Here is a 13,339-nt window from a genome sequence, read left to right on the forward strand (position 1 = left end):
GGCAGACACAGCAGTTTCCCCACTATTGGAGAATTTCACAGGGAGGTCATGGCGCTCCTGTTCTGTGGGCTGGAAAAAAATAGCACATTTTTTGCATTTGGAGAAAACACAGGATAGGCTGGGGGAAATGGCAGAGATGCCTTGGAGGGTAACGGTGTCATCTAAAGAGCCTGCAAACTTCCGAGAGAGAGCCATCTCAATAGCAGGATAAAAGCTCCATGTGATGAACCCCTTTGAGATGAAATAACCAGGAAATACCTCTGGATGTGCCCTGGAGGTTGACGATGTCATGAAAAGGCCCCGCAAACTTCTGTGAGTGAGCAATCTCAATAGCAGGATAAAAGCTCTGTGTTGAGGAGCCTTCAGTATCTTTGTTGCCCTCCTCCCACCCTCCTTGCTTCTCCCTGTTCCTAAGAGCTGCTGCTGGCACACACAGCAGATCTTGCTTCACCTCTGCTCTCCAATACAGCCCCCTGCACCCCCAGAAAATCTGCTCCAGATGGTTCCCCACCCTATAGAACAGATTTTGAGGTTTTGCAGAGGGCTGTAGACACAGAGAGAACCATCCCCCTCCTAGTTCTGCTGACGGAAGCAGTTCTGTCCGCAGGAGAACTAAACTGGATTTTACCACCACATTTGTGCATCCCAAATATCTTAATCTAAATTAAGGCTCAAATCCTAAGCACATTTACGAGGGACTAAGCCCCCATTAAACACAGTTGGACTTACTTCTGAGTCAACATCAATAGGACTGCACTGTATGTGTGGCACTTTTGAAAGTCACTGGAGTTTTGTTTCTCCAGTGACTCAGATGTAGAATTAGACTGGGCAAAAAAAAAAGGGGGGGGGCGATTAGATCTAGACAAAGGCTGCAATCCTATACACCTTTGCCTGGGAGTAAATTGCATTGAACTCAGTGGGGCTTACTTCTGAGGAGATATGCCTAGGATTGCACTGTAAATTAGGATCCAGATATACATCAGCAGAAGACATTCTGATGGAAATGCTATTCGACAATTCCCCATCTGGCAATCTGCAATTCCCAGTTCAGTGATATTCAGAAGACTAAGCACAATAGGGACTTAACACAAGCATGTACCCTGAAATGTTGTCAAAAGATTACATAAACAGAAGCACACCACTAGATTTCCATTCTCTTTTTGCATCGAAGAAACTTCCACTAAATCAGGAAAAGCCAACCCATGTATGTATATATGTGTGCTCACACATGCACTCACCATTAACATTTGTTAATATTGATGGTAATATTTTATTGTTATTTTAATATTATGATAAGCCACTTTGGAATTTGTAATTGAAAGCTGGGGTTGTTGTTGTTCAGTCGTTCAGTCGTGTCCGACTCTTCGTGACCCCATGGACCATAGCACGCCAGGCCTTCCTGTCCTGCGCTCTCTCCCGGAGCGTGCTCAAGTTCATATTCATTGCATCCGTGATGCTATCTAGCCATCTCATCCTCTGCCGTCCCCTTCTCCTTTTGCCTTCAGTCTTTCCCAGCATCAGGGTCTTTTCCAGGGAGTTTTCTCTTCGCATTAGGTGGCCAAAATATTGGAGCTTCAGCTTCAGGATCTGTCCTTCCAATGAGCAGTCAGGGTTGATTTCCTTTAGGATGGACTGATTTGACCTCCTTGCAGTCCAGGGGACTCGTAAGAGTCTTCTCCAGCACCACAGTTCGAAAGCATCAATTCTTCGGCGCTCAGCCTTCCTTATAGTCCAGCTCTCACAGCCATACATTACTACTGGGAAAACCATCGCTTTGATTAGACGGACCTTTGTCGGCAAGGTGATGTCTCTGCTTCTTACTATGCTGTCTAGGTTGGCCATAGCTTTCCTCCCAAGGAGCAAGCGTCTTTTAATTTCATGGCTACAGTCACCGTCTGCGGTGATCTTGGAGCCCAAGAAAGTAAAATCTGTCACTGCTTCCATTTCTTCCCCTTCTATATGCCAGGAAGTGATGGGGCCAGATGCCATGATCTTAGTTTTTTTAATGTTGAGTTTCAAACCAGCTTTTGCACTCTCCTCTTTCACCCTCAACAAGAGGCTCTTGAGATCCTCTTCACTTTCTGCCATTAGGGTGGTATCGTCTGCATATCGGAGGTTGTTGATAATTCTCCCAGCAATCTTAATTCCGACCTCTGATTCATCCAACCCGGCATTTCTCATGATGTACTCTGCATATAAGTTAAATAAGCAGGGTGACAATATGCAGCCTTGTCGTACTCCTTTCCCAATTTTGAACCAATCGGTTGTTCCATGTCTGGTTCTTACTGTTGCTTCTTGACCCTCGTACAGGGTTCTCAGGAGACAGGTAAGGTGGTCTGGTACTCCCATCACTTTAAGAATTTGCCACAGTTTGTTGTGATCCACACAATCAAAGGCTTTAGCGTAGTCAATGAAGCAGAAATAGACGTTTTTCTGGAATTCTCTTGCTTTCTCCATGATGCAGCGAATGTTGGCGATTTGATCTCTAGTTCCTCTGCCTCTTCTAAACCCAGCTTGTACTTCTGGTAGTTCTCGGTTCGCATACTGCTGAAGCCTAGCTTGTAGGATTTTGAGCATCACCTTGCTGGCATGTGAAATGAGCGCAATGGTGTGGTAGTTTGAACACTCTTTGGCGTTGCCCTTCTTTGGAATTGGAATGTAAACTGACCTTTTCCAGTCTTGTGGCCACTGTTGAGTGTTCCAGATTTGTTGGCATATTGAATGCAGCACTTTAACAGCATCATCTTTTAGGATTTTAAATAGCTCGGCTGGAATACTGTCATCTCCGCTAGCTTTGTTGTTACTAATGCTTCCTAAGGCCCACTTGACTTCACTCTCGAGGATGTCCGGCTCAAGTTCAGTGAGCGCACTATCATGGCTATCAGGGACATTCAGATCTTTCCTGTATAGTTCTTCTGTGTATTCTTTCCACCTCTTCTTAATCTCATCTGCTTCTGTTAGGTCCCTTCCTTCTTTGTCCTTTATCATGCCCGTCTTTGCACAAAACGTTCCCTTGAGCTCTCCAATTTTCTTGAAGAGATCTCTAGTCTTTCCCATTCTGTTGTTTTCCTCGATTTCTTTGCATTGTTCATTTAAGAAGGCCTTCTTGTCTCTCCTTGCTATTCTCTGGAACTCTGCATTCAGTTGGGTATATCTTCCCCTTTCTCCCTTGCTTTTCGCTTCCCTTCTTTCGTGAGCTACTTGTAAAGCCTCATCAGACAGCCACTTTGCTTTCTTGCATTTCTTTTTCTTTGGGATGGATTTCGTTGCTGCCTCCTGAACAATGTTACGGACCTCCGTCCATAGTTCCTCAGGCACTCTGTCTATCAGGTCTAATCCCTGAAATCTATTCCTCACCTCCACTGTATATTCATCAGGGATATGATTTAGGTCATACCTGAACGGTTTAGTGGTTTTCCCGACGTTCTTCAATTTAAGCCGAAATTTTGCAAGAAGCAGCTCATGATCTGAGCCACAGTCAGCTCCAGGTCTTGTTTTGACTGACTGTATAGAGCTTCTCCATCTTTGGCTGCAAAGGACATAATCAATCTGATTTCGATATTGACCATCTGGTGACGTCCATGTGTAGAGTCGCCTCTTGTGCTGTTGGAAAAGAGTGTTTGCTATGATCAGCGTGTTCTCTTGGCAAAACTCTATTAGCTTTTGTCCTGCTTCATTTTGTACACCAAGGCCATGCCTGCCTGTTATCCCAGTGATTTCTTGACTTCCTACTTTAGCATTCCAATCCCCTATGATGAAGAGGACATCTTTTTTTGGTGTTAGTTCTAGAAGGTGTTGTAGGTCTTCATAGAACCGATCAACCTCAGCTTCTTCGGCCTCAGTGGTTGGGGCATAGACTTGAATTACTGTGATGTTGAATGGTTTGCCTTGGATTCGTACTGAGATCATTCTATCATTTTTAAGATTGTACCCCAGTACTGCTTTTCCCACCCTTTTGTTGACTATGAGTGCTACTCCATTTCTTCTAAGGGATTCTTGCCCACAATAGTAGATATGATGGACACCTGAATTAAATTCGCCCATGCCTGTCCATTTTAGGTCACTGATTCCCAAGATGTCGATGTTCAATCTTGCCATCTCATGTTTGACCACCTCCAGCTTACCTTGATTCATTGATCTGACATTCCAGGTTCCTAAACAATATTGTTCTTTACAGCATCGGATTTTCTTTTCACCACCAGACACATCCACAGCTGAGTGTCATTTCGGCTTTGGCCCAGCCCCTTCACTCTTTCTGGCGCTACTTGGAAATACCCTCTGCTCTTCCCCAGTAGCATATTGGACACCTTCCGACCTGAGGGGCTCATCTTCCGGCGTCATCTCTTTTAGCCTTGTGATACGTTCCATGGGGTTTTCTTGGCAAGAATACTGGAGTGGGTTGCCATTTCCTTCTCCAGTGGACCACATTTTGTCAGAACTCTCTGCCATGACCTGTCCATCTTGGGTGGCCCTGCACGGCATAGCTTATGGCTTCACTGAGTTACGCAAGCCCCTTCGCCACAACAAGGCAGTGATTAAGCAAATAAATAATCTGGATACTATGAAATATAATACCAGTAATAATAGCTCTATTTTTAGTTTTTGCCAGTTGCATTCATAACTAACTTTTCAGAGAAGGTGATGGGCTGCAGAACTACAAAACAAGGGTGGCTTCAGTTCAAACATCTTACTCCCACTGAGTTCAGTGAACATTAGTCATGTAACCTGCTCCTGCTCCTAAGTGTGTTTATTTGCAAGTACGTCCTACTGACTTCAGTGGGTCAGTAAGTTTGCATACAATTGCAGCTTAACTATGAATACTTCCCTTTAATTGTTTTTATGGAAAGGAACGAAGAAACAGCAGTTCTGCCAGTCACTCAGAAAGTCCAGTTAAGTCAACAGAACTCTTAGTTTTCCTCTGTGTGAATCTGTGCTCTTCAGCCTTTCCACTGAGATAAAATGGTTACAGCATTAGAAGAGAACTGTGTGGGGACTCTGTGAGTTTTTAAACTTTTGCTTTTGTAAAATAAAAAATAAGAAGCAGGGATGCAGTGGAAAGATCAAACAAAAGATCTATAGAACTACTGAGCTGAATATGTAATGAACGTGTTCAGTTCAGTAATTTTAAGATGACTTAGAAACAAAGCGTTTTTCAGCCCCAAAGATTTGTCCATGTCAGTCAATGAAACTAAGCCTGTTGCTTTCCCAAGTCCTACTTAGTTTACTTAGAAGTAAGTCCCATTTCTTCATTGGGACTGTCTACTGAGTAAGCACATTTAGGACTGTAGCCCGAGACTTTTTTCTTCCTTTTAAGAACACAATCCTTTCAATCATGTCTGAAAAGACATGATTATTCAATCATTTTCTCAGGTTAGAATTGTACTGCCCTCTTGTGTTCCTAAGTGGAAATTACACACAAATTAGACTAAAGAGCTGCACCCCACAATAGCTAGTGTCTAAATAGAGAGGTCAACAAACTCTGGCAAATTCTTAAAGAGATGGGAGTACCAGACCACCTTACCTGTCTCCTGAGAAACCTGTATGAGGACCAAGAAGCAACATTAAGAACCGGACATGGAACAACCGATTGGTTCAAAATTGGGAAAGGACTACGACAAGGCTGCATATTGTCTCCCTCCTTATTTAACTTATATGCAGAGTACATCATGAGAAACGCTGGGTTGGATGAATCACAGGTCAGAATTAAGATTGCCGGGAGAATTATCAACAACCTCAGATACACAGACGATACCACCCTATTGGCAGAAAGCGAAGAGGATCTAAAGAGCCTCTTGTTGAGGGTGAAAGTGGAGAGTGCAAAAGCTGGTTTGAAACTCAACATTAAAAAAACTAAAATCATGGCATGTGGCCCCATCACTTCCTGGCATATAGAAGGGGAAGAAATGGAAGCAGTGACAGATTTTATTTCCTTGGGCTCCAAGATCACCGCAGATGGTGACTGTAGCCATGAAATTAAAAGACGCTTGCTCCTTGGGAGGAAAGCTATGGCAAACCTAGACAGCATAATAAGAAGCACAGACATCACCTTGCCAACAAAGGTCCACATAATCAAAGCTATGGTTTTCCCAGTAGTAACGTATGGCTGTGAGAGCTGGACTATAAGGAAGGCTGAGCGCCCAAGAATTGATGCTTTCGAACTAGGGATGTACGAAAGGTACTTACCTTTCCGCAGATTATGCTGATGCTGGGGGGGGAGGCGTTCCGTCCCTCCCCCTGGAATCCTGGCTGGTGGGGGAGGCGCTCCGTTACTCCCCCCCGGAATCCTGGCCGGCCGGCTCCGCTCCGCAGGAATTCTGCGAAGCTGCTGGCCGGCTTCGCCAGCAGACGGACATCCAGCCGCTGGCTAGCAGGGATGCAAATGGCGGCGGCCGTAGCCGCTGCCGTTTGCGTCCCTGCAGTCAGACGTGATAGGCTACGTAAATGTTTACGTAGCCTATCACGGCTGATTAAAAACAACAACGCACGTACGCAAATGGCGGCGCCCATGGGCGCCGCCATTTGTGTTCCTTATTTTGGCACATCTTAGTCTAGGTAAACATTTACGTAGACTAAGACGGCAAAAATAAGGGCAACGCAAATAGCGTAGACGCTATGCTATTTGCATTCCCCTTATTTTCACCGTCTTAGTCTACGTAAATGTTTACATAGACTAAGACGTGCCAAAATAAGGAACGCAAATGGCGGCGCCTATGGGCGCCGCCATTTGCGTACGCGCATTTTTTTACTCAGCAGTGATAGGCTACGTAAACATTTACGTAGCCTATCACGGTGTTTTTTAAAAAATCTAGCCGTGATAGGCTACGTAATTCTTTACGTAGCCTATCACGTTTTTTTGTGTTTTTTTTACCTGGAGATGGTGGCGGCGGCAGCCAGTCAGAAGACCGGCCGCCAGAGCCGCCGCCGGAGCTGCCACCGCCAGGAAGATCTGCCTAAGGTAAGTCCCGTCCCGGGGGGACATTTCGGGGGGCCAAATGCGCTGGCATTCAGCCTCCCCGAGATCCGTGGCAGAACCTTCGTACATCCCTATTTCGAACTGTGGTGCTGGAGAAGACTCTTACGAGTCCCCTGGACAGCGAAGAGGTCAAATCAGTCAATCCTAAAGGAAATCAACCCTGACTGCTTATTGAGAGGACAGATACTGAAGCTGAAGCTCAAATATTTTGGCCACCTAATGCGAAGAGAAAACTCCCTGGAAAAGACCCTGATGCTGGGAAGGATTGAAGGCAAAAGGAGAAGGGGATGGCAGAGGATGGCTAGATAGCATCACTGATGCAATGAATATGAACTTGAACACACTCGGGGAGAGAGCGGAGGACAGGAAGGCCTGGCGTGCTACAGTCCATGGGGTCACGAAGAGTCAGACACGACTTAACGACTGAACAACAACAAAATAGAGAGGTGCTAAAGCTCATGCCTGAAGCTATGCGGTAATCCTAAATGCGACAGACTGTGATCACTTCCAGACAAGGTTTTAATTGTGCCATCATCCTGCCTCGGATTGTTCAGACAATGACATCCTCCTGTGTTTTCCCACCACTTCTTCCATCTTTTTTCTTACTGCAGAAATTCCTTGAAGGAGTGCCTACCAACCACGGCATTTTTTCATTTTTACTCTAGAGCAGGCATAGGGATCCCAATTTTGATCAGGATCCTAGCATGGAGGGTAACAGGGCTTTTAAAATCTGGATCAGGAGCCCTGCACCTACTGTAGAGTAAAAATTAATAAAAGTTGTAGCTGCTAGGCACAGATTTAAAGTAATGTCTTCTTTCGCCCTTAGATTCATATATTTCATTCCAGCCACTCTGCTCTAGTGCTGAAAACAGATTCTGTGACTGAGCCCTTCTGAATGCTGGAACAGTGTCTTTGGGATACTTGTCCCTGTAAAAGAAAGTGTGATCCTTGAAAAGCTTTTTTTCCCTGTTTCAGGGAGGAGCAGGTCACATTCTTCTGGTGCAGTAGACCTGGTCCTTGTGATTACTTCCTTGCTTCTTTCCACCCAGACAGGCTTAATCCTGCTTTCCTTACTCTTTTAAAAACAATCTTTTATCCCTGAAAATGTCCTTCATCTTCAGCTACTAAGACCTAGTCAGCCTGCTTGTTGGTTGCAAACTGTCTCACCCTCACAATGGACTTATAAGGGTCATCCCTTTCTCCCTTCTCTGCCCTCACCCAGTATCAAACCTGTACATATGTGGAGTTCTGCCCACCAGTTTTTTGCTGCAAATTAGCCACAATCCAATGGCTATTTAGACAGAAAAAAGGCCTACATCTCCCCAGCCAGCATGGCTGGCTGGGGCATACTCAGAGTTGTAGGCTTTTTTTCTGTCTAAACAGCTTGCACCCCAAAACATCACCATTTCTGCCACTTTCTCTGAAAGACTCCAAACACTGTTTGACTTCTCACAGTTTCTTGTGCCTTTCAACTGTTCAACTTTTATATGGGTTAGTTTTTTAAAAAAAATCTTTCCCCCCTTCTGTTCTAATGATCCCCATAATTTTGCTTTGCTTCCACACTGCAGTGGTGTTTCATACTCAAAAGCATTCAACCCAGCATACCCCTTCTTTTGTACTCTGCCATGGATCAGAGCTGGAGTTTCCTCTGGTATTGATATCTCTGGTTTGCAGCTCTTTCTGTCCTAGCTAGACACAAGTGCATGGACAATGTGACTCTCCTGAGAGGCAACACAACTTTAATCTCTGTCAGAGTCAGACTTTGTATAGCATTCTCAGGCCTTCACCTGCTCTAACATCCTCATGTCACCTTAGGGCCTGTTTCCATAATACAGGGGTGAAGAACCTGTGGCCCTCCAGATATTGGACTGCAACTCCCATTATCATTTACCATGCTGGCTGGAGCTGATAGGTGTTGGAGTCCAATAACCTTTGGAAGCCTACAAGTTCCTCTGCCCTGCCCTAACAGAATGTCTCTAAAGAATAAACTATCACTATAAATCCAAACACTGAGATTATTTTGTCTGGCACCTGATAATGTGACAGTTCATCAGGTTGGCATTTTCCCTGTTGCAGCAACAATCCCTTCCCCAAGACCCAATATTAGGCACAAACCTTCACTCAAGTCCTAGGTCAGCATCCAGTACCGCTACTGTGCTCCTGCCATTTCTGTTCTGTTAGTGGGACCCACCACTTGCACACAGGAATTAGCACTTCCAGCAGTAATCCTGGAAATCAGCAGAAATCTAATTTCTGGGATGGGACAGGGCAGTGGAGCTGCCTTCTGAAAGCTCTGCTGACCTGCCTTGTTCTGGAAATGGCCATTTTGCTCATTTCTGATTGCTGCAAGATATGCTAGCTTCCTGTTGCACTAGTGGTGGGTCACGCTAGTGGGCGGGCAGCATTGGATACTTCCCCTACTTTCTTAAAGGAAAATTACGCCAGTCCAGAACCCTTGCAGAATTAGCCACTCTCTGTGCTTGTTGTTGTTGTTCAGTCGTTCAGTCGTGTCCGACTCTTCGTGACCCCATGGACCATAGCACGCCAGGCCTTCCTGTCCTGCGCTCTCTCCCGGAGTGTGCTCAAGTTCATATTCATTGCATCCGTGATGCTATCTAGCCATCTCATCCTCTGCCGTCCCCTTCTCCTTTTGCCTTCAGTCTTTCCCAGCATCAGGGTCTTTTCCAGGGAGTTTTCTCTTCGCATTAGGTGGCCAAAATATTGGAGCTTCAGCTTCATTATCTGTCCTTCCAATGAGCGGTCAGGGTTGATTTCCTTTAGGATGGACTGATTTGACCTCCTTGCAGTCCAGGGGACTCGTAAGAGTCTTCTCCAGCACCACAGTTCGAAAGCATCAATTCTTCGGCGCTCAGCCTTCCTTATAGTCCAGCTCTCACAGCCATACATTACTACTGGGAAAACCATAGCTTTGATTAGACGGACCTTTGTCGGCAAGGTGATGTCTCTGCTTCTTACTATGCTGTCTAGGTTGGCCATAGCTTTCCTCCCAAGGAGCAAGCGTCTTTTAATTTCATGGCTACAGTCACCGTCTGCGGTGATCTTGGAGCCCAAGAAAGTAAAATCTGTCACTGCTTCCATTTCTTCCCCTTCTATATGCCAGGAAGTGATGGGGCCAGATGCCATGATCTTAGTTTTTTTAATGTTGAGTTTCAAACCAGCTTTTGCACTCTCCTGTTTCACCCTCAACAAGAGGCTCTTTAGATCCTCTTTGCTTTCTGCCATTAGGGTGGTATCGTCTGCATATCGGAGGTTGTTGATAATTCTCCCAGCAATCTTAATTCCAACCTCTGATTCATCCAACCCGGCATTTCTCATGATGTATCCCACTCCATACCAGGCTTAACATCTCTCTCTCTCTCTCTGATTTATAGCTGAATGCATGTCTACTCAGCAGTATGTCCCACTGCATTCAATGGAACTTACTCCCAGGTAAGTGTGTATAGGATTGCAGCCTTAAAGAATCTGGCAAAAGAAATTAAGTTAATGCCCCTTCTCTCTATATAACTTCTTGATGCCTCAACAAATCTAACACAGAATTATGCACCATATCTGGGATGCATTTCCTTACACTGGAGCAGTTAATTGTTTACAACAGTGCTTTGGGTTCTTTCGTTTCTGCCTTGGAAAGAGTCACAATATGTCATGAAGGGATAAGTCCAAGCATCTGCATTTCTTTTCATTCTAGGTATGAACACTATTTTTCTGTGATGGTAAAATATTTTCTGAGAGATCACCAATACACTTCAATTACTGTATTTACACTTAAACCCATTTAGAAGCTAATTCTACAGACTGGATTGAAATATAGTGGTGCAAGTTGTGACTTGTGCTCGGCTCTAGCTGATATGATCCTCTACCTAGAAAGCATGATTTAAAATGTGCTACAGAGCACTAGACAGCAGGAGGAGACAATAGCAACAGCTGTGCTGTGAAGAGATTGGCTGCAAATTGCCTAAAGAAGCTGAAAGTGGCTGAGTGCACAACATCCCATAGGACCATAGATTTACTACTGCTAAAGTAACTTAGTGTAATTATACCGCTTAAACTAATTTTCCATCGCAGCCTAAGCTCTGATGATGAAGCTTTCTATTTCAATGCACATGGGCTCAGGTTTTATATTTTGGCCACCTTTGCCTTAGCTATTCTCTTCCCATTGGCCTATCTTCTAGAGTCTAGGCCATTGGTTCATTGCCTTCCCTTGGCCCATACAGACCAGCTTTCCAAACCTGGTGCTCTTCAGATATGCCGGATTGCAACTCCCATTATTCCCAGGGAGCATGATGGGAGTTACAGACCAACACGTCTGGAGGGCACCAGTTTGGGGAAAGCTGATGTAGACCTTTGCTCCATCTTGATCAACACTGGTAGTGGCCCTCAAAGGTTTCAGACAGAGCTCTTTCCCCGATCTGTAACCCTTTTCCATGCAGGGTATATGCTCCCACTGAGTGATGGCCCCTCACCAATCACGGATTATGCTTTCATTCTAAACCTGATCACCTAACAATACTGTATGTCAGCTTTCTTCAATCCGGTATCTTCCAGATGTGGACTACATTGCACATCATGCTGGCTGGGAATGTAGTTGGAGCTGTACAACTCCCATCAAGTGGCTGGGAATGATGGTAGTTGCAGTCTAATACATATATGGAGGGCACCAGGTTGGGGAAGGCAATGGACCAATGGAAAGAGAATAGCTAATGCTGGCTGCGGATGCTGGGAGTTGTAGTCCAACACATCTTAAGGGCATCAGGTTGGGGAAGACTGCCCTATGATATTGAAGAGTTCTAGAGTATGCACTCACATTAATATTGTCCTATTTGTTGATGTGTGTATTGGGTTTTTGTAATGATATTTATTTGATGCTTGGGTCCACAGTTTGTCCACTATGTATGTTACATCCAAACATATCAAACCTATTTTCAAAGATGGATTTATAGTGTAGCAGACTTGCCATTTACTTCCAATAGTACAGAACACTTTCGGCATTTCACACTCCTTCAAGATAATTATGGGACAATGCTTTTGCCAGTTATTTGCATCTGCCAGAAAGCCTTAAATCAAAATCCTGTTGTGCTGGTTATTTTGAAAAGATGGTGAGTTTATATCTTTTAAAAAAAATATTTGTGCTTATAGTTAAGTCTTAAAAGATAATGATTTGGCTGCAGTCTTCAAATAAATTACTTTTTTTCTGTTGTTGACTAGTGAAATGTAACATTAAAGAGCACGGCTACCTTTGGTATTTGAGGCTTTACTCCCCAACTACAATGCTTTTGGGTATCGTATGGCGAGGAAAGAGAACAGAGGAAACAAACCAGCAGAAATTTAGCATCTTAAAAGAACAAATGTTTATAATCAGTTTGAGCTCTCAGTGGATTTGTGAAATTGTTTGGGATTAACAGGCTATTGATAGCTAATAAAACAATATTTAGCTTTGTCTGGGGAACAGCAGTGGAAAAAGGTGTGGGCACCTTGTCAAACAGGGCCCATTGAGGAAGGATGATGGGTTAAGTGTGGGGGTCGGCGTGGCAGCGTTGGTGCCCATTCTTTAAGGAGAACTTGTCAGTTGTTAGTAAGGCTAATGAAAGAGAGGACGCCAGCATCTGATGGCTGGGGTAGTATTGATGCAAGTTCGCTGACTAATCAGATTGAAAAAGTCCCATGGTATTTATGTCACTTTAATTTGCCTCAAACAATTGAAGACGACAGCACTCTATTAAGGAAAGCTGGATCCAGAACTAAAGCTAAATAAATTAGGGTCTCAGTTTAATCAAATTATCCTTTTACTGGCCTTGGATTAAGTCAGGGAGACAGCGTCGGTCTAGGGACTTATGATTGGCTGGCTAATTTTTAAGAAGCCAATATGAAGAATGAGAGATTTTACACACAACTACTACATATAATACTTCAAACAACCTCCTTCTTTTCCTTTTAAAAAATGGAAATAATGCATGTGTAAGGAGAAATAGTTTTGGTTTTTTTGTCAAGGGAGACAAAACTTCAACTTCTAAAGTATAATTTACTTGCATTAAATCAATTTAGTTGAATTTAAGAAGCTTAAAATACATCTCCCACTTTTGTAGGAAGCTGTTGTTTTTCATTAGATTTGGCATGAGGCAATAGCTATTCATTAAAGCAATCTAAAATGTATCCAGGCTATGACAATCCCAGACTTGTGTTAGACCTTTGGTGAAACTTTCTCTTCTCGTTACAGATGGTTCTTTCAGTTTTTAAAAACAGAACAAAAATTAGCCACACGGTATCAAAGGTAAAAGTTGTCTACTTTTTCATAGTACTTTTATTGTACTGTGAGGATCTGTCTGAAGATGATTAACTCATACTATTCTT

The sequence above is a fragment of the Heloderma suspectum genome, chromosome 1 (assembly GCF_057233095.1).
Source record: "Heloderma suspectum isolate Gila_16-S chromosome 1, 16-S_ref, whole genome shotgun sequence".
Taxonomy (NCBI): Eukaryota; Metazoa; Chordata; class Lepidosauria; order Squamata; family Helodermatidae; genus Heloderma; species Heloderma suspectum.